Source organism: Phyllobates terribilis, unplaced genomic scaffold, assembly GCF_046119375.1.
Source record: "Phyllobates terribilis strain yellow unplaced genomic scaffold, ASM4611937v1 Scaffold_13__5_contigs__length_258822181, whole genome shotgun sequence".
In the NCBI taxonomy this organism is placed as follows: Eukaryota; Metazoa; Chordata; class Amphibia; order Anura; family Dendrobatidae; genus Phyllobates; species Phyllobates terribilis.
In genome coordinates, this window is record NW_027362773.1 from 43,343,097 (window position 1) to 43,358,147 (window position 15,051).

Below are 15,051 nucleotides of genomic sequence, written 5' to 3' on the forward strand. Positions count from 1 at the left end.
GATTCCTCGCCCCGCATGTTTCGCAGCTGATTTTCGCCTGCCAATCACGGTAATGCCGTAGCTATGTTGGCTACTGGCATTACTGTGATTTTGTAGCCAGATAGCATCATCGGTGCTATATAGGACCCGGTGATGCCATGCTTGGTGCATTGTGCCCGGAAATAGTGTAGGGAGAGTTTCTGCTGGAGAATGGACATTGTGTTACAACTAGTGATGGGCGAGCACTAAAATGCTCGAGTGCTCGATGCTCGGGTCGAGCAAATTGGAATGCTCAAGTGCTCGGACCGAGTAATGACCCAATGTAAGTCTATGGGAACTAGATGGGAACAGTGCTCAAATGACATGGGAACAGCATGGGGAAGACCCCTGGAAGCATTTCTGACTCCCAGGTCACTGCTGTCAACAACGTTGTCAGAGGTATTACGTCACTTTTACAGACTCACAATAAAACATACAAAAACGAAACCAAAATGGATTTTCCTGGGAAATATGTTAAGGAACATCCTTTCCAGTGTAATGACTTGTATATAAGGCAAAATAAATATGCAAAAACAAAAATGCTCCTCCACACCTTGGGCTATGTTCACACGTAGCGTTTTTGATGCGTTTTTGCACTTTTGCATTGCTTTCAACCAAGACAAATGCATTCACCGGGAAATGTCATTTTAACATTTTACAACCTTATCTGGCCATGTGGTGTGTGACACATCATCAGACACATGCAAACAGTGCAGACATGGGAACAGCATGGGGAAGATCCCTGGAAGCATCTCTGACTCCCTGGTCACTGCCTAAAAGTGTGCCAATCATAAGTGATCCATGATGCATGAGAAGATGCCTCCCGCCATGCACCTATCGTTGCAGACTTGCAACGATCACCGTCCACATCCTTGTCCCAGTGCAGTGATCAGTTGTTCCTACCCCATTCTTTGGAATGCAAGCGCAAGTATGCAGCTACCCACCCACAGGCTGCAATACTATACTGCCAAATTTTTGACAGCTGCTTGCACTTGAAATGTGGACTAACTTTTGGGAAACCATATCTACTCCAGCTGTCATTTCTCCCAGGATGTCCTCAAAAGCTGCTTGCACTTGAAATGTGGTCTTTTAGGCTCGTGGAGGTGGAAGCTTTTCACAACCTCATGCCGGCAGCGGCCGGGTGTCCATACTCGGTCCCCAGCTGCCACTATTTCTCCCGGTATCGTCTCCGCCTTACACAAACATGGGTCCCACAACATTACCCGTGTCCTCCGCAGTGCACTCACTGGGAAGGACCGCCTAACTACAAACACGTGGTCAAGTGAATGTGGCCAGGGACGGTACGGAGCCAATCCACAGCTTGTTGGTGAGTTGGATTTCACCACAGCCATATTTTGTAACTCAGTGAAAGGACTGACTTTTTGGGAAACTATCTGCTCCAGCTGTCATTTATCCCAGGATGTCCTCTAAAGCTGCTTGCACTTCAAATGTGGCCTTTTAGGCTCGTGTAGGTGGAAGCTTTTCACAACCTCATGCCGGCAGCGGCCGGGTGTCCATACTCGGTCCCCAGCCGCCACTATTTCTCCCGCTATCGTCTCCGCCTTACACAAACACGGGTCCCACAACATTACCCGTGCCCTCCCCAGTGGACTTACTGGGAAGGACCGCCTAACCACAAACACGTGGTGAAGTGAATGTAGCCAGGGATGGTACGGAGCTAGTCCACTGCTTGTCGGTGAGTTGTATTTCACCACAGTCATATTCTTTAGCTTGGTGAAAGGACTTGGGAAACCGTATCTACTCCAGCTGTCATTTCTCCCAGGAAGTCCTCTAAAGCTGCTTGCACTTGAAATGTGGCTTTTTAGGCTCGTGGAGGTGGAAACTGTCCACAACCTCATGCCGACGTCGGCTGGGTGTCCATACGCAGTCCCCAGCCGCCACTATTTTCTCCCGGTATTGTCTCCGCCTTCCACAAGCAAGGGTCCCTGAACATTACTGCTGGTACTTTTCTGTGGGAATCTGCTTGCCTCCTAATAAAATATAATTAATATTTCCAGTGAACTATGGTATGACGACATGGTATTAGCACTGTCCCGAGTACCAGTAGCGAAGCCATCCCCAATTTCTCTCAGGAATTCTATTTGATAGACTGAGTGGCTGCCCAAATACATTAGTTTCTCACAAAGGAACTGAAGATAGAGTGACAGTAGGTGAAAGTTTCTCCAGCCTGTTAAATATCACAGGGTGAATGGCAGCACATTAGCTCAGTGGTTAGCACTGAAGCCTTGCAGCGCTGGGATCATGGGTTCAAATCCCAGCAAGGACAACATCTGCAAGAATTTTGTATGTTCTCCCCGTGTTTTCGTGGGTTTCCACCTCAGTAAAAAAGGAGCCATCGAGTGTCCGGGAATCTTCCCACACACTTTCCTTAGCCAGGACTGCTTCTTGGCGGGGTTGGACAGTTGCACCAGAGAGTTCTCGGGTAGGCCCTTGCTTCTCCATCAGGAAAGTTCATGATAGTGCAAACTTTGCAGCAGCTATGAGGCTCTTAAGCAGGGGAGAAAGGTGAGCCCTCAGAATCAAATCCTCTGGTGGGCCCAATGTTTTTCAGTTTGAAACTGCTTCGCAGTGGGAGTTGTATTTCACCACAGCCATATTCTTTAGCTTGGTGAAAGGACTGGCATAGAGGGAAACCATATCTACTCAAGCTGTCATTTTTCTGTCACCATGTTCCGCCCATTGTCACATGTGACCATGCCTGGCTGTATGTTCAGAGGTGAGAGCCACAGATCAAGCTGCTGTGTTACAGCTTTCAACAACTCTGCAGCGCTGGTCAGTTTGTCACCTAAGCGTTAAGCATGTTATCTTCAGCACAGCCTGTTGCCGCTTGGCCAAGGCAGTGCTGCAGTGCTTTCAGCTTGTGACTGATGTGGTCATTTCGGAGATGGAGGAGGAGGTGCAGGAGCTGAACAATGTGATTACATTGAGGTTACATTTGTGACTCTGTTTTTTATACTTAAGAAAGATCCTGCTATTTTGTTTTTTTTACATTATTTAAGACGAATGCATTCACCGGGAAATGTAATTTTAACATTTTACAACCTTATCTGGCAATGTGGTGTGTGACACATCATCAGACACATCCTGTTTTATTTAGAAATCACCTGGAAATGTCATTTTAACATTTTACAACCTTATCTGGCAATGTGGTGTGTGACACATCATCAGACACATCCTGTTTTATTTATGATGGAGGGACTCTGAAAGTCATAAAGCCTATTTTTATAGGGCCATCAGACGGCCCTTACTATTCTTAAATGGCCAGCAGTCGGCCCTCGCTATTGTTAGAGAGCCATCAGCCGGCTATGCTTTGTTTTTCTCATTATTAACAAGTGGGTCTCCTATACTGTTATTGCGTATCCAGTGACTGCAAGGGCTGCCAAAAATTTGGACGCAACCCAATACCCCTTTGAAGAGACATAGAGGAGGGTCTCAGTAAAAAAAATGTTCCCATTATAAAGGAGCGGGTCTCCTATAGTGGTAATGCCCATGCTGTGACTGCAAGGGCTGCCAAAATTTGGGAAAAACCCCACTAAGAATTTAAAGACACATAGAGCAGGGCCACAGTAACAAGGTACGACGTGTTCCCATTAGAAAGGAGAGAGTCTGCTATACAGTTATAGGGTATGTAGTGAGTCCAACGGCTGACCAATTTTAGGAAAAACCCCACTAAGAATTTAAAGACACATAGAGCAGGGCCACAGTAACGACAAATTCCCATTAGAAAGGAGAGAGTCTCCCATAGTGTTGGCCTATGCAGTGAATGCAAGGGCTGCCAAAAATTTGGAGGCACTTCAATGACCCTTGGAAGAGACGTGGAGGAGGGCCTCATAAAAAAATGTTCCCATTAGAAAGGAGCGGGCCTCCTATACTTGTAATGCCCATGCACTAAGTTTATGGGCTGAAAAAACATTTACCCCTGGGGGGTATACATGAACATACTGTATATATATATTTTTTTACGGGCATCATAAACGCCCTTTAAAAATGTATGTGGGTGTTGCATCACGGACCACGGTCACCGTGGTGATATGGTGGTGGAGGATGAGGAGAAGGGGAAGGACAAGAGCAAATAGCCAAAATCAGGAAGCGTATACCCATATGTGGGTGTGAAAAGGTGCATAGGAATACACCTCCCAAGAAAAGACACTGGATTTGAGTTTATGTTACGCTGCTATCATTCGGTGGTGTTGAGAAGTCTGGCCCAATCCAACCCTTGTTCATTTTTATAAGAGTCAGCCTGTCAGCATTTTCAGTTGACAGGCGGATGTGCTTATCAGTTATAATTCCACCAGCGGCACTAAAAACCCGCTCTGATGAAACGTTGGCGGCAGGGCAGGCCAGGACCTCCAAGGCATAGAGAGCCAGTTCATTCCACGTATCCAGCTTGGATACCCAATAATTATAAGGCACAGAGGAATCACGGAGGACGCTGGTAAGGTCGGCAAGGTACTCCCTCAGCATCTTCCCAAACTTTGCACTTCTTGTGAGAGTACCCCGCGCCTCAGGGCCTGTGCTATGGGAGGGTCTGAGAAAACTCTCCCAGAACTTTGATAGTGTTCCCCTGCCTCTGCTGGATTGAAGTTGTGCCTCTCTCGCCTGTACTCCTTGGTTGTCCAACAAAGTGTGCCCTCTGCCACCAGTGTTTTCAGATGGGAATTTTTTTAATAGTTCCGCAAAAAGGGCCTTCTGGTACAGCCCCATTTTTGTAGACCTGTCCGCCTCAGGTATAAGAGATATAAAGTTCTTCTTGTAGCGTGGGTCTAGAAGTGTCACCAACCAGTAATGACTGTCACTCAAAATTTGGAGAACACATGGGTCATAGGAAAGGCAAAGTAACATAAACTCAGCCATGCGTGCCAGACTACTAACAGGCAAGACTTCCGTGTCCTCACCAAGAGGATGACTGACCATGCTCTCCTCCTCCTCTCTGTCCTCTGGCCATCCACGCTGACAGACGGTGTGACAGCTGTGCAGGTAGTATCGTCTATAGTGCGTGAAACTAGCTCCTGTCCTTCCTCCTCCTCCTCCTCCTCCTCCTCTTCCTCATTGTCACCCAATCCATGTTGGGATGAGATAAGGCTTGGCTGTGTGTAATCACCCTGTATGGTTCCTTGCTCCATCTAATCGTGCTCCGCCTGCAATGCATCCTCTTTGATTGTGAGCAGAGAGCGTTTCAGAAGACAGAGAAGATGGATGGTGATGCTAATTATGGCTTCATCATCGCTCACCATCTTGTTGGAGTCCTCAAAGTTTTGGAGGATGGTACATATGTCTGACATCCATGTCCACTCCTGAGGTCTTATGTGTGGAGTCTGAACTGAATACCGACGGCCTTGTTGATGCTGGTACTCAACAACTGCCCTCTTCTGCTCAAAAATCCTTCCCAACATCTGCAGTGTAGCGTTCCAACGAGTGGGGACATCACACACCAGTCTGTGAGCCGGAAGCTGCAAACGCTGCTGAAACACTGCAAGGGCGACGGAAGCTGTAGCTGACTTTCTAACTTGGGCACACAGGCTGCGTACTTTAACAAGCAGATCCAGCAGCTCTGGGTAGGATTTGAGAAACCGCTGAACCACAAGGTTAAGCATATGGGCCAGGCATGGTACGTGTGTGAGCTCGCCTCGCCTCAAAGCCGCCACCAGGTTCCGGCCATTGTCACACATGACCGTGCCTGGCTGTAGGTTCAGCGGTGTGAGCCACAGATCTGGCTGCTCTTTCAGAGCTGTCCACAACTCTTCAGCATTGTGCGGTTTGTCATCTAAGCTTATTAACTTCAGCACAGCCTGTTGCCGCTTGGCCGAGGCAGTGCTGCAGTGCTTCCAGCTTGTGACTGATGTGGTCATTTCGGAGATGGAGGCTGAAGAGGAGGAGGTGGCTGAGAAGGATGACGTGCAGGAGCTGTAGACCATGGGGGCAACCCTGATTGACCTAAGGCCCGCAATCCTTGGCGTTTGGAGGCCGTGTTCCGTCCCAAGGTCCGACTGGGTCCCGGCATCCACTATGTTAACCCAGTGTGCCGTCAGCGAGATGTACCGTCCCTGCCCACAAACACTTGTTCACGGGTCCGTGGTTTAGTGGACTTTCCCGGTAACTGCATTGTTGAGGGCATGGCTAATGTTTTGGGACACGTGCTTGTTTAATGCTGGACGGCACACCGGGAGAAATAGCGGCTGGGGGTCGAGTACCGAGGGACGGCCGCCGCCATCAGGTTGTGGAATGCTTCTGTTTCCACAAGCCTAAAAATCAACATTTCGAGTGCAAGCAGTCACGAAATGTGGGAATTTAGCAGTGCTGCCTGTGGAGCGTTGGCTGCGTATTTGCGCTTGCTTTCCAAGGAATGGGGTATGGACAACTGAACGCTGCGCTGGGTCAAGGAAGTGGACGCACTTCCTGATGCTGCTATTTGAGAGAGTGTGCAATGACAGGTGCAGGGTAAGAGGCATCTTCACATGCACCATGGACAGGGGATTGGCTTGCATGCACAACAGCGGAAGAAGCAGTGGTGCCACCCGCAGACACTGTTCCTGAACCCTGGGGTTCGGCCCACAAAGTCGGGTGCTTTGCTGCCATGTGTCTGATCATGCTGGTGGTGGTCAGGCGGGTAGTTTTGACACCCCTGCTGATGCTGGCCTAGCAGGTGGTGTAAGTGGCCTTTTTGGGGTTATCGGCAGAGTCTTTAAAAAAACAACCAGACTGGGGAAGACCTAACAGTTGTACTGGCAACTTCCTTCGTGTTGGTGTTGCGGGGAACGGTTGCCTGCCTTCTGTCTGCGGCCACCACACTGCTTCTTCCTGCCTGTTGGGGTGCTCTGCCTCCCTCCCCCTGTGTGCTGCTGTCCTCGCTCTGCATGTCCTCCTGCCAGGTTGGATCAGTTACCATATCATCCACCACCTCGTCTTCCACTTCCGCACCCTGGTACTCCTCCTGACTTTCTGGCAATTGTGTCTCACCATTGTCCACCTCTTGTTTTGTTTTCAATGTTTTATTTATTGAAGAAATAGACATAACAGATAGATATCGTACACATATTTTTCAATCTGAATCAAATCGTATAAAGAAAAGTGTACAACAAATTTTTAAATATTTGAAATGTAGGTACACGGATTTGTCATGAAGATTGCAGCAAAGCATAGTAATACAGATGATGCAATTTGAACATATGATCAATGTACGTATAACATAAAAGAGGCAAATTTGTCTCCATATATAAGTAATGACAATATAAGAAAAACAAGAATAAGAATGCGTACAAAAGAAAGAGAATCAAATAATCAACTGGGTAATGAGGAAAGAGAAAACTTGGATATAAAAGGGGGGACAGTCAAGGTAGGAGGAAAAGAATGATGGGAGGAGAAAGTGAAGCGGGGTGGAGGAGTGGAGGAGGGGGAGGGGAAAGGTCCAGTCACTGTATGAAGAGGTTAAAAGTAAAAATAGCATATATTAAAATGTTCAAACAGTTTATGTGATAGAGGATAGGTAGGAGGCATAGTTTCTAAATTTCTGCCATGGAGTCCAAACCCGATGAAAGGAGGTGAGATTTTGCATTGACAAGGCTGCCAGTTGTTCAGTTTGGAATAATTGGTCGATTTTGAGAAGCAATTGCTTCTTGCTTGGTAAATCAGGTGTATGCCAAAGAGGTGGTATGAGAAGCTTACCCGCCGATAGAACAAAAAAGAGACTAATTTAGATGGAAACTTTTTGTCTGATTTAATTGGTAGGTTTAAGAATATGTGTTCAGGGGTTAAGGTCAGGCATATGTGTAGTAATTCAAATAGGGTTTGAGATATCATTTTCCAGAATCTTTGAATAACCGGGCAATTCCACCATATGTGTAAGTATGATCCTTTATCTTTTTCACACCTCCAACAAAGGTCTGGGGTAGTAGAAAACCATTTATGAGTCTGAATGGGTGTTGTGTACCATTGAGATATTATTTTATAGGAATTCTCTTGAACCCTGACACATTGTGAAGGACCATGTGAGAAATTAAATACACTGTGTTCCAAATTATTATGCACAAAGTGTTTCGGAGTGATAAGGTAAGAATTTTTTTGTTTGTCAGTTAAACTCATTGATGTGATATGTGTCAGGGCTCTTTATATCACTGTAAGCAATTGCAGACACCTGTGCTAATTAGTTTGGCAGGTGTGTCCAATGAAAGGCAAGACTACATAAGAAGGATGTCCCACATTATTAAGCAGCCTACATTTTCTGCCAAAATGGGAAAGAAAAAGGATGTGTCGGCTGCTGAGAAGCAACAAATTGTGGAGTGTTTAGGTCAAGGCATGACTACAATCAACATTGCCTAGACACTTCATCGTGATCATCGCACAATCAAGAAGTATGTAGCTGATTCACAGTACACACGTGTGCGTGCTGATAAGGGAAAATTGAGGACTCCTTCCTACAGGTAATTACGTCAGGTTAAAAGAGCAGCGGTAAAAAAGCCTTGTCATAGCAGCAGACAAGTTTTTGAAGCTGCTGGTGCCTCCACGGTCCCCCGAACAACAAGATGCAGGGTCCTTCAGTGGTTTGCAGCTGTGCGTAAGCCATCCTGTTGACCTCCTCTATCCACTGCACACAAGCAGAAATGGCTCCAGTGGGCCAAACAATACATGAAGACTGACTTCAAAACTGTTTTGTTCACCGATGAGTGCCGTGCAACGCTCGATGGTCCAGACGGATGGAGTGGAGGATGGCTGGTTGATGGACACCCCATGCAAACACGGCTATGGCGCCAATAAGGAGGAGGTGGAGTAATGTTTTGGGCTGGAATCATGGGGGGAGAGATTGTCGGCCCCTTTAGGATCCCTGAAGGGGTAAAGATGAACTCCATAATGTATGTTGAGTTTCTCAAACAGCACTTCCTGCCATGGTTCAAGAAGAAGAACCGTGTATTCCGCAGCAAGATCATTTTCATGCATGATAATGCACCGTCTCATGCTGCACATAACACATCTGCATCTCTGGCTGCTATGGGCATAAAAGGGGACAAACTTATGGTGTGGCCCCCATGCTCCCCTGACCTCAACCCCATTGAGAACCTCTGGAGCATCATCAAAAGGAGTGTCTATGATGGTGGGAGGCAGTTCACATCTAAGCAACAGCTCTGGGAGGGTATTCTGTCTTCATGCACAACAATTGCAGCAGAAACCATCCTAAACCTGACAAATTCAATGCACGAGAGAGTTCAGAAGCTCCTTTCGAACAAGGGGTCCTATGTGCAAATGTAACATCACCTAGAATAAAGTTTTGAGGTGAAAACGGTTTGATTTCAGTTTGTAATAACCTGCTAATGCTTATAATTTCAAAAATGACCATTTTTTTTGTTCTTTATTAAAATGAAAAGGTTGAAAACTCTGCTGTGCATAATAATTTGGAACATTCATTTTGAGTGCAGTTTGAGTGTTTTATTTTTTTAAAAATATACTGTTATCATAGGCAGTTTGTACAAAAACCTTTCAATTGTACTCTAATAGTTATTTGACTGGAAAATTACAATGACTGCAATTCATGTAGGTAATTTGGGAAAATCTGAGAAAATATTACTTGCATAATAATTTGGAACACAGTGTATTTGTTTAATTTGGGATTCAGTAAAAGAGATACCCAACTCTTTTTCCCATTTTAACAAGAATGCTCTCTTTTGAGAAATATCCTTCAAGAGTAAGATGTTTTAGAGAGAACAGAGGATTTTCTTTGGCGGGTTTGTTTGTGCGCATAGAGATTCATAAGCAGTGCGCATAGAGATTCATAAACAGTGAGTGGTCTAGAGGGATCTCCCTTTATCAAGGCTTGATGAATTGCCTTTTTTAAGGATTCATAATGGAGAAAATTAAAGTTGGACGTTGTGGGCAAGGCTTTCATTTCCTTCAGTAATTTATCTATTAAGGGGGAGGTTTCTATAAGTCTTTCTGCATTAAGTGATTTGGGTTTTCCTAAGCTTGGGGTGAGGAAGTCCAATGCTCGAGATAATGGAGATAGGAGGGGAGCTAAAGAATCTGCGACTGTTAACGAACGTTTGACTGTCGTGTGGGTTAGTTGGTTGTAAAATGTAATTTTATGTGTTAAAGTAAGGTTAGACAGTATTATTGAGCGCAGTGGTATAGGTGACATATCTTCTTCTATGGAGAGCCATAGATTTTCCCCCGGTTTTCTGATCCAATCCATAGTTCTGGAGAGTATGGCAGCTTGGTAGTATTTATGGATATTGGGTACTCCCATACCACCCGATCTCTTGGGGAGCGATAAAGTTAGGGAGTTAAATCTTGGTCAGTGTTTGTTCCAAATGTAATTAAAAAAGAGTGAGTTAATTTTGGATAAGTATGTTTTGGACAGAGAAGTGGGAAGCATTTGAAAAAGGTAAATGAATTTGAGTAAAAGAACGCTTTTAATTATTTTTTTTCTGCCAAACCAAGAGAGATAGGGAGCCCTCCATTTCTTGATGTGGTCTGGGACTGTAACAAGAAGAGGTTTATAGTTAAGTTTAAATAAGTCTTTATATGATGCACTAATCTTGATGCCTAAATAAGTGATGTGACTTTCTGGCCATCTGAACGGGAATTGGGTTTTTAAAGCTGTTTATGGTGTGTATTGGTATGTTTTTTCCCAGTGCTTCAGATTTGGAAAGATTTATTTTAAAGTTGGACAAGGAACCATATTTGTCTAGAATCTGCATTAGGGCCGGTATCCCTTTGTGAGGTTGTGTCATTGAGATGAGAAGGTCATCAGCGAAGGCCATAGTTTTATGGTGGATACCATCGATATTGACCCCCACTATGTCCTCACATAAATTAATGGATTTAATCAAGGGTTACATCACCATAATAAATAAAAGTGGTGAAAGGGGGCAGCCTTGCCTTGTTCCATTATGAATGGTGAAAGGATTAGAGAGGGAATTGTTGATTTTAATTTTAGCTGAGGGATGAGAGTACATTTGGAGTATTGCCGATGTCACAACAGGAGGAAAATTAAAGCTATTAAGTGTCTCTTGTAAGAAGGTCCAGTTTACCCTGTCAAAAGCTTTCTCCGCGTCGGTGCCTAAGAGCACCAGTGGAAGTTTATGGTGGATAGAGTACTGCAATCATCGTCAACCTCTTGTGACACTTTCCCATCGTCGCCTTTGTGTGACCGTGGCTGCTCAAATATTTGGGCATCGCTTCATGCGATCTCCTCTTGCCCCGCTTCAAGTGGACCGGGCGAGAGACCCGAATCTATAAATGGAAAAGTGAACAGCTCTTCAGAGTGTTCAAGTGTGGGATCAGTTGTCTCTGGGCACTCGGCATGGTGGGAGGAAGGAGGTTCAGGGTGAGGAATATGCGATCCAGACTCACGGCTACTGAGACTTGACCGTGTGGAAGACAGGGTGATGGTGGTTGTGGCTAAGTGACTGGAAGCATTATCTGATATCCAACCAATAACCTTTTCACACTGCTCTGTGTTCAATAGTGGTGTTCTGCGGTCCCCTATTAATTGGGACAGGAAGGTCGAACCAGAAGATGTGGGTATTTGATATGGCACAATTTCAGCTTGCCCACGGCCTCGGCCTCCGCATGCACCATCACCATCACGTCCAGTTCCCCGTCCCTTGCCACGTGCCTTGCCCATTTTAAATGGAGGACAATATCTTCCATGCTCACTACAAATGGCTGAATTTGATGTGAACTTATATGTGATCCGTGTGATGGACAAACCACAGTTTTAAATAGCTGGCCTGTAGGTAACTATTTTGAACAGCAAACTGGTGTCAATAGCTTCACTGACACACTGAAACAGTTTTTTAATGGAGGCCAGAAATGGCAGTATTTTCTGAAAACGTATATGTGATCCGTGTGACGGAGAAAACACAGCTTTAAATAGCAGGCCTGTAGGTAATTATGTTGAACAGCAAACTGGTGTCAATAGTTTCACTAACACATTGAAACAAATTTTAATTGGAGGCCAGAAATGGCAGTATTTTCAGCGCAAATATGTGATCCGTGTGACGGACAAACCACAGTTTTAAATAGCTTAATTTTTAGTGCTGTAATATGGAAAGGACCTGGCTGTATTCTGCAGTGCCAACAAACAAATGGCGCAGAAAAACAGTGTTCTCTGGATTGCTTTTTAAGCAAATAATGAGGATTAAGATCCAAAAAAAAAAATATTCCTGGCCCCTGAGACCCGGGCCTATGTCTAGAAATATCTAACAGCAGCAGCAGACAAAACTGGAATGGAGCCTCTTGTGCTATATGCACTTCAGTCTGCTATATACACTGCCTGCCTGACATCTCTGCAGATGGATTAGTCCTCAGAAGGACTGTTTGTTGAGATGGATATGTGTCTCTAATATAGTTTGGTAAACCTACACTAACTAGAAACAAGCAAATCTCTACCTAGCTCAGCAGCACCTCTGCCTACACTGTCTGATTCTGGAGTAACTGTGACGAGCATAGCGGCGCCAGGTCTGATATAGACCTGATGACGCTGTGCGGCCAGCCAATCACTGTAATGCCACAACCAATATGGCTGCGGCATTACAGTGAGTGGCAGACAATCTCTGCATGTTCATTGACTCTGTAAAGGGCGCCAAACATGCAGGGAGGGGACCCAAGCTCCCGCCCAGCAACCCCGGAAATACTCGGCGAGCGCCGAGCATCTTGAGCAGTGAGATGCTCGGGCGAGCACCGAGCATGCTTGCTCATCACTAGTTACAGCTTTACAATATTTGCTGGTGCAACATTAAACCAAAAGTCCTTTTCAGGGCTAATTAAAATAGATTCTATTCTATAATAAAACCGCTCTTAGCTGCAATTAGTGTAGGGTTAGCTGCTGGAGTAGGGATAGCGTATTAGAGGCAACTAGTCAGGAATTATTGCCTTAGAGTCCTTGGTGCTGCCACGTGCAACCAAAAGTCCTTTCAGGGCCAATTTAAATAGATTCTATTCTATAATAATACCGCTATTAGCTGTAACTAGTGTAGATTACCTGTTGGAGATGGGATAGCGTATTAGATGCATCTAGTCAGTGATTATTGCATTACAGTCCTTGCTGGTGCTACATTAAAACAAAATTCATTTTCAGGGCTCATTCCAATATATTCTATTCTATAATAATACCATTCTTAGAAAACAAAAAAGGAGGTGGGAAGCTCACCAACATTGCTAATAGAGATATCCACTTGAAATAAAACAACACGTCGAGTGCAGTATTCAACTAGCAGTTTGCAGCAATAATAGGAAATTCTGCACATCCATCCATAAGTAATATAAAAAAGTTATTTTTATTGTTAATCCATTAAAAAATGACAAAAACACATACAGAGGAATAAATAACTGACACGTTTTGAATGGCGAACTGCTCTTAATCATATCATATGCTATGATTAAGAGCAGTTTACTGCTCGAAACGAGTCAGTTTTTTATTCCCCTGTATGTATTTTTGTCATTTTTTTAATGGATTTACAATAAAATAACTTTTTTATATTACCTACAGATGGATGTGCGGAATTTCCTCTTCTATTACCGTTCTTAGCTGCAATTAGTTTTGGGCTAGCTGCTGTAGTAGGGATAGTGTATTAGAGGCATTTAGGCAGTGATTATTGCCTTACAGTCCTTGCTGCAGAAACCAAAACCCAAATTCCTTTAGAGGACTACATCTGTTCTATTCCCTATTATTACTGCTGTTAGCTGCATTTAGTGTAGGGATAGGTGCTGGATGAGGGATAGTTTTGGATTAGAGGAGGAGGAAGACAGGAAAAAGAAGAAACTGTGAATCGGAGCCCTATTTTGGGTTGGAAGGGGTGCATGGGATTACATCAGAAAAAAAGGAACACCTAACCCTTGGCCTAGGAACTTGCCACGTGTGGGTGCTCTGCGGAACAGTTGTCTGCCTTCTCCTTCTGGCCACCCCACTGCCTCTTCCTGCCTTTTGTAGTGCTCCTGATCCTGCCACCTCTGCACTTTTATCCTTGCTCTGCATGGCACCTTGCTAGGTTGAGTCAGTGACTTCATCATCCATCACCTCGTCCTCCACTTCCGCACTCTGGTCCTCCTCCTGACTTGGTGACTTAACAACATCACTTGTTGGCAACTGTGTCTCATCATCATCGACTGCTTGAGACACTAATTGCCATTGCACATCGCCTTCTTCTTCTGACCGTGGCTGCTCAAATATTTTGTCATCACTACGCACGATCTCATATCCCTCTTGAAACATGCAGGGCAGGGAAATAATAAATGGAAATGTAAAGACTCGCTCCTCGAAGTGTCCGAGTGTGGGATCACTTGTCTCCTGGGACTCACCATGGTGGGAAGAAGGAGGATCAGATTGAGGATTATGTGGTCCAGACTCTTGGCTAGCAAGACTGGACGAGGGGAAGATAGGGTGGTGTTGGGAAATAGACTGGAAGCATTATCTGTCATCCAACCGACCACCTTTTCTGCACTGTTCTGGGTTCAAGAGTGTTGTCCCGCATCCCCATGCAAAGTGGGACAGGAAGCTAGGTCTGGTGAATGACAGTGTTTGTTGTGCTCCCGCCTGCAAACTGTATGGTGTTATTTTTGAAAATAAAATATGTAACCCTGAAAATTAATTTAGCATGAGGGCCGCCTGCTCGCCCTCCAAAAGTTTTGTGTGAGGGTCACCTGCTGGCCCTCAAAAAAATTATGAGTAAGGGCTGCTTGATGGCCCTCCAAAATGTAAGACTGAGGGCCGCCTGATGGCCTTCCAAAATTTATGACTGAGGACCTCTTGATGGCCCTCCAAAATGTATGACTGAGGGCCGCCTGATGGTCTTCCAAAATCTATAAGTGAGGGCCGCCTGAAGGCCCTCCAAAATCCATGACTGAGGGCCTCCTGATGGCCCTCCAAAATGTATGACTGAGGGCCTCCTGATGGCCCGCAAAAATTTGAAGTGAGGGCCGCATGATAACCCTGTCTAGGCATCCCACTCCTTACAAATAGGAAAAAATTTCAGAAATCTCATGCACATGATTCCTTTTTTTTCGTGACTGAAATGGAAAACT